The sequence below is a fragment of the Hippopotamus amphibius genome, chromosome 9 (genome assembly GCF_030028045.1).
Source record: "Hippopotamus amphibius kiboko isolate mHipAmp2 chromosome 9, mHipAmp2.hap2, whole genome shotgun sequence".
Lineage (NCBI taxonomy): Eukaryota > Metazoa > Chordata > Mammalia > Artiodactyla > Hippopotamidae > Hippopotamus > Hippopotamus amphibius.
In genome coordinates, this window is record NC_080194.1 from 37530719 (window position 1) to 37546711 (window position 15993).

The 15993-nt window shown below is 39.5% G+C and overlaps 1 pseudogene; it reads left to right on the forward strand.

Annotated features, from left to right (window-relative positions):
- The first annotated feature begins 7900 nt into the window (after positions 1-7900).
- LOC130829284 (interferon-induced very large GTPase 1-like) lies at positions 7901-15189 on the forward strand (annotated as a pseudogene).
- Positions 15190-15993: the final 804 nt, after the last annotated feature.

Sequence of the window (15993 nt, forward strand, 5' to 3'; positions counted from 1 at the left end):
CTGGAAAAATTAGAATAGCATATGTTTGATGGGAAAACTAAAGGAGGAAGAAGTTTGGAAATCAGGTGATGAGTGCAATTTGGGATATCCAGTTTTGATGCTCCTTCATGGGGAGTTCTGGCTGGTGAAGACCACATATCTGTCTTAGGCTGATGCCCAGATTGGCTCTCCAAATGCATATCTTCATGCCCTCACCCCAGGTATTCAACTTTCTTCTTCCCTGCCCTCAACTAGCCAACAACAATCCCCAAAAACGTGCCTGTTTTCTGCCCAGATGAGAAGTTCCTTTGTGTCCAGTGTAAAGGTTTTCTACAAATCATTAGAGACACAATGAAAACGTGTGAGCAGTGTTCTACATGTGAACGTTAGGTTGGGTTGTTAATCATATTGTTCCGGTGCTCTTTGTATTTACTTATTTTTTGTTGGTTTTTTTTTTATCAGGTGGTAAAACATACGAAACACTAAACCTTTCCTAAAGTAGTTGTGGATTATCAACTTTACCAAGTGATTCTGTAAACTCTGCTTTATTTTTATTGAATGTATCTTTTAGAGCAGTTTTAGGTTTACACAAAAATGAGCAGAAGTTAGGTTTCCCATATACCCCTTGACCCACATATGTGTGATCTCCTACATTATCAACATCCCCCAACAAAGTGACACATTTGTTACAGTGATGAACCCACAAAAATCAACATGATTCAAAGTACATAGCTCACATAGGTCTTGCACGTTCTATGGGTTTTGAAAATGGTCTAATGAAGTGTAACAAACCTTTAAGTATACAGAATAGGTTCACTACACTAAAATCATCTGGGCTCCTCCTACTCATTCTTTCCTTGAAATCACTCATTTTCTGCTGTCAGCATAGTTTTATCTTTTCCAGAATGTCATACAGTATACAGCCTTTTTGCTTTGACTTTTTACACTTCTCATTTCTTTTCATTTCATTCTTTTCTTTTTTTTTTAGAACTGAAGAATATTGCATTGTCTTGATGTATCACAGTTTATCCATTCACCTACTGAAGGACATCATGGTTATCTCCAAGTTTTTGAAATTATAAATAAAGCTGCTATAGACATCTGTGTGCGAGTTTCAGTATAATTTAGGTATAAAAACCAAGGAGCATGATTGCTAATCATATGGAAAAAGAATATTTAGTTTTTTAAGAATGAACCAAAATATCTTTCAAAGTAGCTATCCCATTTGCATTCCCAGAAACAATGAATAACAGTTCCTTTCATGCCACATTCTTGCCAGCAATTGGTGTTGACAGTGATCTGGATTTTGGCCATTCTAACAGACATATAGGCATAACTCATTTTATTGTGCTTCGCAGATACTGTGTTTTTTTACAAATTGAAGTTTTGTGGCAACCCTGCATGGAGCAAGTCTATTGGCACCATTTTTTTTTCCCTCAGCAATCCCTGGCAGCCACTGATCTTTTTACAGTCTCCATTGTTTTGGCGTCCACTATTTCATATAGTTGGAATCATAAAGTATGCAGCATTATTAGACTGGTTTCTTTCCCATAGCAATGTGATTTAAGGTTCTTCTATGTTTTTTTCATAGCTTTATAGCTCAATACTTTTTTGCTAAATAATAATAATGCATTGTGTGGATGTACCACAGTGTGTTAATCCATTCACCTATGGAAGGACCTCTTGTTTGCATCCAGGATGCAAATATAAATAAAGCTTCTATAGACATCATGGGGAGGTTTTATGTGGATATAAGTTTTCAACTCATTTGAGTAAATACCAAGTGGCTTGGTTGCTGGATCATATGATAACCACATAGGGTTTTGTTTTTGTTTGGTGGGGGGGAGAGGTTTGGTAAGAAACTGTCAACTGGTCTTCCAAAGTAACTGTAACATTTTCCATTCCCACCAGCAATGTATGAGAGCTCTTATTTCTCCACATCCTTATCAGCATTTGATGGCGTCAGTGGCTTTGCATTTTAGTCACCTAATGGGTGTGTGCTGGTATCTTGTTGTTTTAATTTGCAATTCCCTAATGACAAAGATGGTGAGCATTTTTTCATATGCTTATTTGCCATTTGTATATGTTTTTGGTAATATATCTGTTCAGAAATGTTGCACCATTTTTAATAACATTGCTTGTATTTTTGTTGTTGAGTTTTAAGGATTCTTTGTACATCTGGGATACCAGCCTTTTATTAGATATGTATTTTGCAAAGACTTGCTCCCAGGCTTTGGCTTATCTTTCCTTTTTTTTTTTAACAGTATCTTTCATACAACAGAAGTTTTTAAAATTAATAAAATCCACTTATTCTTTCATGAATCATGTTTTTGATTTTGTATCTAAAGAGCTACTGTCAATCCCAAGGTCACTTGCATTTCCTCGTATGTTATCTTCTAGGAGTTTCATAGTTTCACATTTTATATTTAGGTCGATGATCCATTCTGAGTTAATTTTGTGAGGAGTGTACACCTTGACGCCTTTTTCAAGATCTACTGACTATATTTGTGTGGGTCTATTTCTGGATCTTCTAGCCTGTTCATCAATTCCATTTGTCACTTCTTTTGCCAATACCATACCGTCTTGATTACTTTAGAGCTTCACAGTGAATCTTGAAATCTGGGATTGTCAGTACTCTGACTTTGTCCTTCCCCCAATGTTGTGTTGGCTATTCTGGGTCTTTTGCCTTCCTTGTAAACTTCAGAATCAAGTTGTTGATATCCACGCAATAACGTGCTTGGGTTTGGCTAAGATTGCATTGTCTCTATAGATCAAGTTGGGAAGAACTGATGTCTGTATATTAAACACAAGATCTCTCTCCATTTATGCAGATAGTCTTTGATTTTTTTTCATCAGAGTTTTGTAGTTTTCCTTATAGAGATTTTGCACACATTTTATTATGTTTATACCTAAGTATTTCTTTTTTGAGGGTGCTAACTTAAGTGTTATTGTGTTTTTAACCTCAAATTCTAATTGTTTATTGCTGGTATACTAAAAAAACAATAATTTTGTATGTTAACCCTTATCAGTTTTTTTCATGTGCAGAATGTATTATTTTTATTTTTTTATTTTTTTCTTTAAAAAGAATTTTATTGAGATATAATTGACATACAATAAACTGAATATATTTAAAGTGTACAATTTGATATATTTTCTTATTAGTCATCTATTTTATACATATTAATGAATATATGGCAATCTCAATCTCCCAGTTTATCCCATTCCAAACCCCCCCAACCCCCTGCTTTCCCCTCTTGGTGTCCATATGTTTGTTCTCTACATCTGTGTCTCAATCTCTGCCTTGCAAAGCGGTTGATCTGTACCATTTCGCTACATTCCACGTATATGCGTTAATATACAGTATTTGTTTTTCACTTTCTGACTTACTTCACTCTGTATGACAGTCTCTAGGTCCATCCATGTCTCTACAAATGACCCAATTTCATTCCTTTTTATGGCTGAGTAATAGTCCATTGTATATATGTACTACATCTTCTTTATCCATTCATCTGTTGGTGGGCATTAAGGTTGCTTCCATGACCTGGCTATTGTAAACAGTGATGCAATGAACATTGGTGTGCATGTGTCTTTTTGAATTATGGTTTTCTCTGGGTATATGCCCAGTAGTGGGTCTGCTGGGGTATATGGTAATTTGAATTATCAGTTTTGTTGGTATTTACAAAGAATCAAATTACGGTTTTATTGATTTTATCTATTGCTTTCCTATTTTCAATTTTATTGGCTTCTTTAGTTTTCATTATTTTTCTCTTGCTTATTTGGATTTAATTTTCTCTTCACTTCCTAAGGTGGTAATTTAGATTACTGAATTTAGATAATTATTCTTTTCTTTTTTTATTTTTATTTAATGAATTAATTAATTTGGCTGCATCCGGTCTTAGTTGCAGCCTGCAGGATCTTCATTACGGCACATGGGATCTTCATTGCGGCATGCAGGATCTTTCACTGCAGTGTGCAGGCTTCTCTCTAGTTCTGGCATGTGGGCTCCAGAGCACACGGCCTCAGTAGTTTTGTCGCAGTTGCCCCACTGCATGTGGGATCTTAGTTCCCCGACCAGGTATCAAACACATGTCCCCTGCATTGCAGGACAGATTCTTAACCACTGGACCACCACGGAAGTCCCTGTTCTTTTCTTATATATGCATTCAATGTACATTTTCCTTTAAGCATTGCTTTCACTGTAGCCCACAAATTTTGATGTATGTAATCAAATTTTTGTTATTTCATTTTTCCTCTGTTATTTGACAGTTATACATACTTTACTCTTCTATTTCACATTATACTAGAAATTGTAATATGTATTTTACTTAACAAAGTGTAGCAAAATCAATAGAATCGTTGACCCTCCTCTCAAATACACAAGGAACTAATGGTCCTTTAAATCCATTTGGCCACACACTCCAGCCTGAATGCAATTGTTATCACATATTTTAAACCTCATTGTTTTACACATTTATTTAGGTTTTTCCATATATTTATTCCTTTGTTGCTTATCATTTCTTTCTGCATCTCTGACAGTTCATTTGTGACATTTTCCTTCTCCTGAGAAAACATGCCCTAGTAGTTGCTTCAATGTGCATTTCCAAGTAGCAAATTCTGTCAATGTGTTGTTTTCAATTTTATTTTTCTTCCACCATAATTCTTTCAGGATATGTAACTCTGTATAGAATCCTAGCTTGTCAGCCATTGTCTTTCAATAGATTTAACACTCCATTCCACTGGCTTCTGGCTTCCATCAATGCTGTTAAGATGTCATCCCTCTCTCTAATTATTAGTTGTTTGAAAGTAACATCTGATTCTCTCTAAATACCTTGTTTTGGCTGTTTTGTTTTCTTTTCTGCAGTTTCACTATGATATGTCTGATTGTAAATTTCTTTTCTTTGTCCTCCTTGGTGGGTGGCAAGTTCTTAAATGTTGTCTTTAATTTGTAATGAAAATGTTTCAGGTGTTTCAAATTTATTTACCTCTTCCATCACATATTACTTCATTATCTAGTAAATTCCTTGAGGCTTCAAAGAATTTGTCTTACAAATTTATCTAGATATTTTAGATATCTTCAGTTAGAAAAGCTGCTGTGAATTGCTGACTCTGCCATTAAATCTAGATTCAAATTTTAGTGACATTGGGGAAGATGGAAAGCACAAACTAAGAATGATGTAAGATGAGATGACAATTAGAGCAATCCAATAAAGACAAGATGAAGGTAAAATCTAAGCTAGTAATGCCTAAAGAAGATGTGGCACATACATACAATGGAATACTACTCAGCCATAAAAAGGAATGAAATTGAGTTATTTGTAGTGAGGTGGATGGACCTAGAGTCTGTCATATAGAGTGAAGTAAGCCAGAAAGAGAAAATAAAATACCGTATGCTAATGCACATATATGGAATCTAAAAAGACAGTACTGATGAACCTGGTGACAGGGCAAGAATAAAGATGCAGGTGTAGAGAATGGACTTGAGGACACGGTGGGGGTGAGGGGGACAAAGGGGAAGCTAGGATAAAGTGAGAGAGTAGCATTGACATATGTACACTACCAAATGTAAAATAGATAGTGGGAAGCTGCTGCAAAACAATGGGAAATCAACTCAGTGATTAGTGATGACTTAGAGAGGTGGGATAGGGAGGGTGGGGAGTCACGGGAGGGAGGGGCTATGGGGATATATGTATGAATACAGCTGATTCACTCTGCTGTACAGCAGAAACTTGCATAACAGTGTAAAATAATTATACTCTGATAAAGAGCTTAAAAAAAAAGAGATTGATGAGAAATTGAAATGGATAAATTGAAAGAATATAGTGAACTATATTTATGTTAGGGGGAAGAAGGATGAGTATGACACCCATTGACCTGGGAGTATGATAGTGACATTCAGTAGGTCAGGAATTCCAAGAAGAGGGGAAACTTGAATAATATGTGAAGTTGAGATGTGAAATTGCATCTCATCTGCTGTCTGAAGATATGTCCCAAAGGCAGTGGGGGGAAAAAGCATAACATTCATGAAACACTGAATAGAAGAGCATTTGTTTCTACATACACACTTTAAGATGTCATCACTAGATAAAGAGACCTTCATAATATATAGACAGTTCATAATATAAAAGTTATTCATAATACAAAGATACTAACTAGTCTTAGATGAAGAGTAAGAAGTGAGCGACAAGTATAAACCAGGTAAGAAGTGTATTTTATATATTTATTTATTGAGGTACACTTAACACATATATTGCATAAGTCTAAGGCATATGATGTGCTGATTTGATACATTCATATGTTGCAATATAACCAACACAGAGTTAGCTAACACCTCTATCACATCACATTATCATTTCTTTATTGTGGTGGGAACAATTAAGATACAGTCTCTTCGCAAATTTGAAGTTTATAATACAGTATGTTGTTTATAATCACTGTGCTGAGATTTAGATGTCTAGTACTTATTTATTTACTGGTTGCACTTTTCTTCTCTTAAAAAACATCTCCCTAATGCCTACACTTTCGAACCCCTAGTAACCACAGTCTTACTTTGTTTTTACAAGTTTGGCTTTTTCAGATTCTACATATGTAACATCATACAGGATTTGTCTTTCTCTGTCTGACATCTCACTTAGCATAACGTACTCAAGCTTCATCTATGTTGTCACATACAAATGGCAGGATTTCCTTCTTTCTCATGACTGAATAGTATTCCATTGTGTGTGTGTGTGTGCATGAGTGTGCGCGCATGTGCATGTATCACATTTCCTTCATCCGTTAAGCCATGGACTGACACTTAGGCTGCTTTCATATCTTGGCTATTGTGAATAATGCTGCCATAAGCATGGGAGTGCATATATCTCTTCAATATCCTGTCTTCATTTCCTTTGCATACATACCCAGAAGTGGAATTGCTGGATAATACTGTGGTCCTATTTTTAATTTTTGAGGAAACTCCACAATCTTTTCCAGAGTGGCTGAACAAACTTAAATTCTCAGCAATAGTACAAAAGGGTTCCCTTTCTCCACACCCTCTCCAGCATTTATAGTTTGTAGACTATTTGATGATGCCCATTCTGACTGGTGTTAGATGATACCTCAATATGGTTTTGATTTGCATTTCTCTAACAATTAGCAATGCTGAGCATCTTTTCATGTGCCTGTTGGCCATCTGTGTGTCTTCTTTGGAGAAATGTCTCTTTACTCTTCTGCCCATTTTTTGCTAATCTCATTCTTTTAATGTAGCTGTCCAGTTTTCCCAGAAACACTTATTGGAGTGACTCTCTTCTCTGCATTGTGTTCTTACCTCTTTTGTCATAGATTAATTGACCGTACTTATAGGTTTATTCTGGGCTCTCTATTCTGTTCCACTGATCTATTTGTCTGCTTTTATGCCAGTATCATGCTGTATTGATTACTGTAGCTTTGTAGTATAACCTGAATCAGGAACATGATACATTTAGCTTTTTTTTTTTTTTCCTCAAGACTACTTTGGCAATTGGGTCTTTTGTGGTTCCAAATAAATTTTAGGATTAATTTTTCTACTTTTGTGAAAAGTGCCATGGGTATTTTGATAGTGATTGCATTAAATCTATAGATTGCTTTGGATAGTATGGACATTTTAACAACATTAATTCTTCTAATCCAGGAACACAGATATCCTTCCATTTCTTTGTAGCACTTCCAAATTCCTTCATCAGTGTTTATAATTTTCAAGGCTTAGATCTTCCACATTCTTGGTTAAGTTTAGTCCCAGGTATTTTATTCTTTTTAATGTGATTATGTATGGGATTGTTCCCTCAATTTCCTTTTCTGATAGTTCATTGTTAATGTATAGAAAAGCAACAGATTTCTGCAAATTAATCACACAGTTCTATACATTAACATACCACAGGCGAACTCAGTTTCTTTTCTTCCCACAGCCATGGACGTAGCAGAGTCTACCCCCAATGAGCCCCTGCTCACAGGCAAAAGTGGGCAAGATCTCCAGGAGATGCTGAGAGAAGTAGGATTGGAAGTTGAGTATTGGTTGCCCAAGCTGCAGGAACACCTGGGTGTGACCTCTGCCCACGCCTTAAAATATCTAGGAAAAAAAGACCTCCAGAAGCTGAAATCCCAGGCACAACATCCCTGGGAGAAACGAGCCCTGAAGAACCTGCTTAACCTGTCACACTCAAACACTCTTTCAAAGCTACAGGAGTCTCCAGTGGAAACAATGAAGAAAAGGCAGAAGCAGGCAGGACAGTCACTGCAGGAACTAAGAAAGATGCTGTCAGAAGGGAGGCAGCGACAGGAAGAGGCAGTGAGGGAAAAGGAAGCAGAGCTGAGGCAGGCAATGGAGATCCCCAAAGAGTTCTGGCCACCTCCCAAAAAGTCCCTGAGAGAAGTCATGGAAAACATGCAGAGACAGCTCAACCTCATGGAGGGGACTCTGTCTCACAAGACAAACCTCCCAGATAGAGAGCTACTGAGACATGCATCTGGAGGACTAGCCCTACAGGGAATTTATAAAACCAGTAACTGTAGCGGTCTGATAGAGAAGAAAGAGGAGCTACTCAGTGTCCCCAAGGAGTTCTCACTCTGTGGCCCTGAGCAGGGTACACGAATGGAAACAAAGCAATTTACATCTTCTCAAGAAGAATCCATATTCACCCAGACAGTAGAGAAGCTGGGCTTCAGTGTATCTGCCTCAGCAATGGGTAGAGGTTGGGGAGTTAGCCTGGAAGCTGCTATGAATCAGAGCAAGCATTTAGAATCCAAGGAATCCCAAGAGTCACGTTCTAAGCATTCTTAATTCTGTACAACCAAGTTCAGCTACGTCCCACTGGCCTCCTGCCACTTTCCCATTGACCAGCTCCAGCTCTCCAAGGCTGCTGTCCAGGAATTGAAATGCATTGAAGACCTTTTGGGTCAGCCAGAAGACCCTAACAAATGTCCCTTGCTGAGGCGTAGGGCTGAAGCCTTCTTCAACAGGTTTGGCTCTCATGCTAACCAGGGTCCTCTGCACCTGGGAGGAATCTACTGGTGGAAAGCTATTTCAGAGGGTTTCCAAAGTGAGCAGCTGGCAGAAGTGAAACAGCAGTCAGCAGAGGCCCTGGATATTTACATAAGGGGCAGCTACAGTGGCTTTGTAGTGCAAGTTGCTGCAGGTGTGGATGTGTCAGCCGCTCATTCAGAAATAGCCTCAGAGAACAACCTTCCAAAATTGCCAAACCAAAGTCCAATTATCTGTGGCCCAGACAGGTGGCCCACCAGAAGCAAATGACTTTTCACAGTGGAAAGCTGGCCTAGTTGCCAGTAATCAAACCTGGTGTGTCATTGACCGAGGACTTCAGCTGGTGCCTATTTGGGACATCATCCTCTCCAGCCACAGAAGTGATTTTAAGGATCCTTGTTGGGTAGCTCAGTGCCTGAAAGAGAGTTTTACTGCTCTGACTGGACTCACTGCCCAGATCCAGGAGGGAGAAGAATGACTGACTGTTGAGAAGGAGGCTAGGATTTTCCTAGAGATGTGAAATCCTGGGAGGTATCTGATCCTGAAGAGCAGCTTCAAAAGCTGAGAAATTTCATGCAAAGATTGAGTCAAAAAACTGAAAGTTATAACACCTGGACTAATATATGCCTCAAAGATTGGGGTCTGCAGAATTTCCTGGTAAACACTGTCAACTTTTGCAAAAAGTCTTCCATTTATGAAACTAAATTTATTAAATCTCAGTTGTGCTTCCTTTTGGATCCTCACATCTACGAAGTAACAAACTTTCCTCAAGCTCATTCCATTAAGCAGTGGATATTTCAGTCAGAACAACAGGAAGGAGATGTAAATATCACCCAGTTTTCTGAATTAATTAAAATCTTTAAAAAAGCCAAGAATGACCTTATGGAAGAGACGGGCATATCTGAGTCCCCAGAGTCTGTGGAAGAAACTCAAAGTAAGGCCACTAATGAGGTCAGCTTCTCTCTTGGCTGCTTCCTGAAATACCTCCAAGAAACAGGGCAACCCGACACATATGTCTTGCTACTTTCCATTGCAGCTGGTGCAGGATATCATGTGGTAAAGCATACATTTCAATACCTCCTGGGGTGTGATGAGTTAGATTTCCTTCTGGATAAAATGCAAACTGCCCAAGATAAATACCAAGAGCTCAAAAATATTTGTGACTACAGGGCTCAGGCATTCCTGGTGCTCACAGGTCTGACAGCTACAGTTGGCATCAAAGCTGTTTCTCCAGAAGAGAAAACAGAACGCTTGGCATTAATAAGACATCACATGGGACAATCTTTATCTAAAGAAGTTGTACATGTCCTCACCAAAGTGGGAGCAGATCATGATTGGGAAAACCTAAAAAAGACTTGAGATTGCTCATTGATGGGGATTATGAGGCCACCATCTCTTCATTGCAAATGGAGGAGGTGACAAACAATTGAAAAGTCTTTTCCATGGGAAGAAAGAACCCCATGAAGCACATGATAATGAAAATATCAACTGGGAGGTGATAGAAAATGGAGCCTTCCTAGAATTACGCCAGCGTCTAGGCCTGGAACATTACTACCCAAAGAAGACGAGCAGAGCTAACTTCCATCTGATCTACAAGACGTCTGTGTACAACACCCAGCCCTGCTCTGAAAGAGAGCTTCCCTTCTATTTCCTGCAGAAGCTACTGATGCTGGATTATGGGCTGAGATACCTGATCATCAAAGATAATGAAAACACAGAGAAGCAAGTCTATCCAAGCTCCTCAAATCAAGAAAAAGAGGTTTCTGATCCATATGAAGATCTATTTGAAGACAGTAATAGCCCCACTAGTCCTTCAGCAGCCACTAATGCCAGGCCCTACATTCACCCTATGGATATTCAGATGGCAATTCTTCACTGTGCAGATGATTTTGCCAGGCAATATATTTTGGCCAAACTTGCCATTTGTCAGTTTGCCCTCCCCCTTCTCATACCTAATCCTTGCAATGCTCAGATTGAATTCTCTCTCTGGTCTCTCAGACAAATTAGAAGGAGCTGGCAGCAAGCTGGAAAATCAGCAAAAGAGGAGAAGGACAATTACAAGAATCAGCAGATGTGTCGTGTCTCTACACCCATTGTGTCCTTTATCAGAGTTGGAAATGGCTTCTCTGCCTCCAAATCTCAGATCATGAACTCTCTTCTCAGTAACCGGAAACACAATGTCTTTTTTCACCGACATTGCAAAGGGAGCAGCAGAGACTGTCTCTTGATGGGAGGAATGGTGGAAGTCTCCTGGTTCTGTCCTGTGGGGGAAGATGAGGACAGACTTGACAACTGTTTGACCTTCACCAACCTTCATGGAGATGCCAGGGAACATGAGAAGCAACTCGCATTTTTGCAGGAGGTCTCTTCCCTCATTGTGGACCTCATGTCAACTTCTGATGACAATAAACAAAACCCCAAAATTGTCCGTGACCTGTGGCAGTCATCAAAACCTTTGATCTGTTTGCTTGATGATAAAGAAAAAACCATGACCAGGAATTCTGGCCCAAAGGTGAGAATTGGGATCAGCAACAGAAATGAGGCAGAATTAATAGAGGAGCTCACAACTGTAATCAGACGTTTGCTACAGCTCTCTGACACTGCGCTCAGCTTGGAGAACTGTGCCCAAGTTGCTTGTAAGCAAGGATTGCTTATTGATGAAGACCAGAGAGATTGCAAGGAAGCCAAAGAAAAGGCAGAGATTCTAATGGTCCTACTGCGAGAAATGAAAATATCTCAGATAAAGGAAAAGTTACTACCCCTTCAGGGAAAACTGTGGCAACATTGGTGTAAAAAGGACAAAGAACTCTATCATCTGAGAGAAAAAGGGAATCGGAGCATTGAGCAACACAAGAGTGAGACTGAGACAGAGAAACAAATAATACGATGTCAACAGTTGAGAAAAGCCTTTCCTCTCAATGATTTAATGCGTTCTGTCCTTGAAATTCTCCAAAATCCCTCAGAAACTCACACCAAACTTTACTTCTTGCAATGGCTGAGTGTGTTTTTAGATGACCTGACTGCAGGACACTTGGAAAAACTAAATGAGGAGAAAAAGGCATTGTGGGCACTAGTCCACAAAGAAAAGCAAGAGGCACCAAAGAGCAGCTCCCTGAAAGGCTGGCAAAATGAGATAGAAGCTGTCTCCAGAGAGATTAGCAACTGTACCTTGGGAATTGAGCAACCTCTCAGAGAAGCTGGCCAGATCTATGAAGCTCTCGAAGAAGCTTCCTCCATGCAAGATACCCTATATCTCTCCTTTCCCCACACTGCTGCAGAGTTGATGCTATCTGGAGTTCCCATTGAGCTAATGGATGGGGATGCTTCATATGTGCCCCTGAGGTGGGTGGCAGCTGTTTTTGACAAGGTTGCTGAGAAACTTGGAAACAAAAGGCTCTTTGTTCTCTCTGTCCTTGGCCTGCAGAGCTCAGGGAAGTCCACCCTGCTGAATGCCCTTTTTGGGCTGCAGTTCACTGTCAGTGCTGGGAGGTGTACCTGGGGGGCCTACATGCAGCTTCTGAAAGTGGACGAGACATTCACAGAGGAACTTGGCTTTGACTTTGTGCTTGTTGTGGACACAGAAAGACTACGGGCCCCAAAACTCAGCAACAAGTCCCAGATTCATGACAATGAGTTGGCAACCTTTGTCATCGGACTTGGAAACTTGACTCTGATCAATATTTTTGGGGAAAATCCATCAGAAATGCAAGATATTCTACAAATCGTTGTCCAAGCTTTTCTGAGGATGAAGCACGTAAAAATTTCACCTAGTTGCCTCTTTGTCCATCAGAATGTGGGGGAAGTTACAGTGAAAGACCAAACCATGGAAGGAAGACGGCGGCTAGAGCAGAGACTGGATGAAATGGCAGCAACAGCAGCTGAAGAAGAGCAGTGCTCAGATATAACTCGCTTTAGCGATGTTATTAACTTTGATGTCAATACCCACGTCTACTATTTTGCTCACCTCTGGGATGGCAATCCTCCAATGGCCCCTCCCAATCCTCGCTACAGCCACAATGTCCAGGAGCTGAAAAGCAGAATTCTTGTGACTGCCCAACAGGAATCTAGGGGAAGCATCATGAAGATATCAGATGTAAAATTCCGAGTTCAAGATTTGTGGAGAGCCCTACTGAATGAAAACTTTATTTTCAGTTTCAGGAACACCCGCGAGGTCATGGCCATGAGCAAGCTGGAAACCATGTATAACTACTGGACATGGGAGCTGAGGAGTCATGTGCTGAGCTTACAGGACCAGCTGATGAACCAGATTCAGAATGGAAAAATCCAGATACTCAAAACAAACACACTTGAGGCTCCAGTTACAGAGAAATATGAAGCCATCAGGCAAGAACTCAAAAGATATTTTAACGAAGACCCAGATAGTGATGTGCTGGTACAGTGGAAAGGAAATTTTGAAAATAAGCTAAGAATCCTTAAAGAGGCACTAATGTTAGACAGCCAAAGAAAAGCCAAAGAACTTATTTGTTTTAAAATAAATCAAGAAAAACTGGATAACAAAAAATCAGATCATGAAAAGGAATTACTGGAAAAATGTCAAAAATTAGCTTTAACTATGAAGGGCACAGAATTGAGTGAGGAGGAGCTACATGAGAAATTCAACCCACTTTGGGAAAAATGGGTCTATGACGTGTCCTCAACTCACCCTCCAGCCTCAGGGCCGGAAATTGAAGTAGATTCTGAAAACATCCTTTTGGATTATTTCAAACAGGACAGAAAGATGGTGGACAAATTGAAGAAAGATTGGGGAGGTGAATTTGACATCAAATATGACAAACATGTCCAAATGAAAACAAAATACTTGAACTGTATTACAATGACATTAGAGGTCCAGGATAAAGAGTCCATAAATATGACTACTGACCACATTATTTCAAAATTTACTGAAACTGTTAACAACATTTGTAGGCAAAACTGTGATTACAATCCAAGTTATTTCTATGAAATCCTGAGAATAATAGATGAGGAGGTGAAATCTGCACCCACTCAGCAAAGGTACTCATTTACAAGAGAATATGAAAGAGACTTTGTTTTTATTCCAAAGAGCATCAGTGAATTTCAAGGAGATGCACAAGGCATTCAAGAGAGCCAATGATCCTGTAAACTATCTGGAAAGCAAGAAAGATGACTTCTTCATGAGTTTTAAGATCGCTTGTCAAGGAGCAACTGCAATCAAAACATTTGTTGATTTTCTGTGGCACAAACTCTCCCCTGCTGTCTCTACCACCATAAGGAAAAACCTGGCCCCCAAAATTGCTGGGGACATGAGAGCCACCTACCTAGCATTCAATAGAAACAGGGCTAACCTGGAGAAACACATCCTCATCTCTCTGGCAGAAGAGGAAAATTTTGATAATTACTGGCAGTACCTTCATCATTCAGAATCATTTTTTAAGAATTACATTGAAAACCATATTAAAAGATATTGTTCTGACATAGGAAGTGAAAAAATGAGGACTTTTTTCAAAATGAGTTTAGATGACATCAAGAATGCCATCCTCTCAGCTATTCGTGCATCCACAGAAATAGCTAAAGATAAAAGCAGCACTGTGTCTGAGTGGTTGGATTTGTTCTGTGATCACCTGGGGAATAACTTGATATTTCCACGCAGAGATCTGATGAGCACTGAACACCAGGAGATCAAAGATATTGAGTTTCTCAAAGAAGCCATGAACAAAGCATTGGATCCTGAAATGGAGAGAATAGAAGAGAACTGTTTGCATATGCTTGTAGAAGAAATGGTTCCTGAAATCCAGAAAATGCTCTATGAACATCTCTGTGGCTGCTGGAAACAGTGTCCCTTCTGTAGAGCAATTTGTACAAACACAATCCCTACCCATGATGGAGACCACAGTGTTCCCTTCCACTGTCCAGAGGCTGTCGGTGGAATGTTGTGGTACCAAACAGACCACTTTGTCATTAATTACTGTACCAGTTTGGTAGCAAGTGATTATTGCTTTGTTTTGGAAGATGGCAGGAAAATCCCATATAAGAACTATTGACAGGCAGGAGGGGAATGTGCCACGTGGAGTATCACTCCAGACACATCTGCACAGCCATACTGGAAATGGTTTGTGTGTCACTTCAGATCAAAGCTGGAAGAAAAATATCACAAAAAATTTATACGTAAAGGTGAAATTCCTCATGCATGGAACAAAATCACAAAGCAGGATGTGCTTGATGACTTGGAAAAAAATTAATAGTCAATAACCACCAAAGAGCCCCAGTATCTGAACTAAAGAGGCACATTAACTGAACTTGACTAAAATACCACCTCCTCACAATGAAACTTTCATTGTATCAATTTTTCAAGTGAAACATCTAAAACTAAATCAATCAATAGTAAGAGCTGAGATTTGCTCTGAAAGGGTTTCATTTTCTTTGTCTCAATTCCTTCTGGTTTAAAAACAAATTACTAAAATATATAAACACAGGATAATATCAAATACAATCCATTTAAAATACCTACTTCATATTTTAAAGTATCATGAGACTTTTTTTTGGGGGGGGGGGGGGGACACCAAGTTCAATCATCTGTTTTTATACACATATCCCCGTATTCCCTCCCTTCCTTGACTCATGAGACTTTTTTATTTTTAAATGTATAATGTTATATAAAATATCAAGAAAGTCATTTTTATAGAGGGAAGTTAACATTACAGACTGGGCTTCCTAGGTGACACAGTGGTTAAGAATCCACCTGCCAATGCAGGGGACATGCGTTAGATCCCTGCTCCAGGAAGATCCCACATGCTGCGGAGCAACTAAGCCCGTGTGCCACAGCTGTTGAGCCTGCGCTTTAGAGCCCGTGAGCCACAACTATTGAGCCCATGTGCTGCAACTACTGAAGCCCATGTGCCTAGAGCCTGTGCTCCACAACAAGAGAAGCCACGGCAATGAGGAGCCCACACACCACAACGAAGAGTAGCCCACACACCACAACGAAGAGTAGCCCCCACTCACCGCAACCAAAAGAAAGCCCGCGCACAGCAAAAAAGACCCAA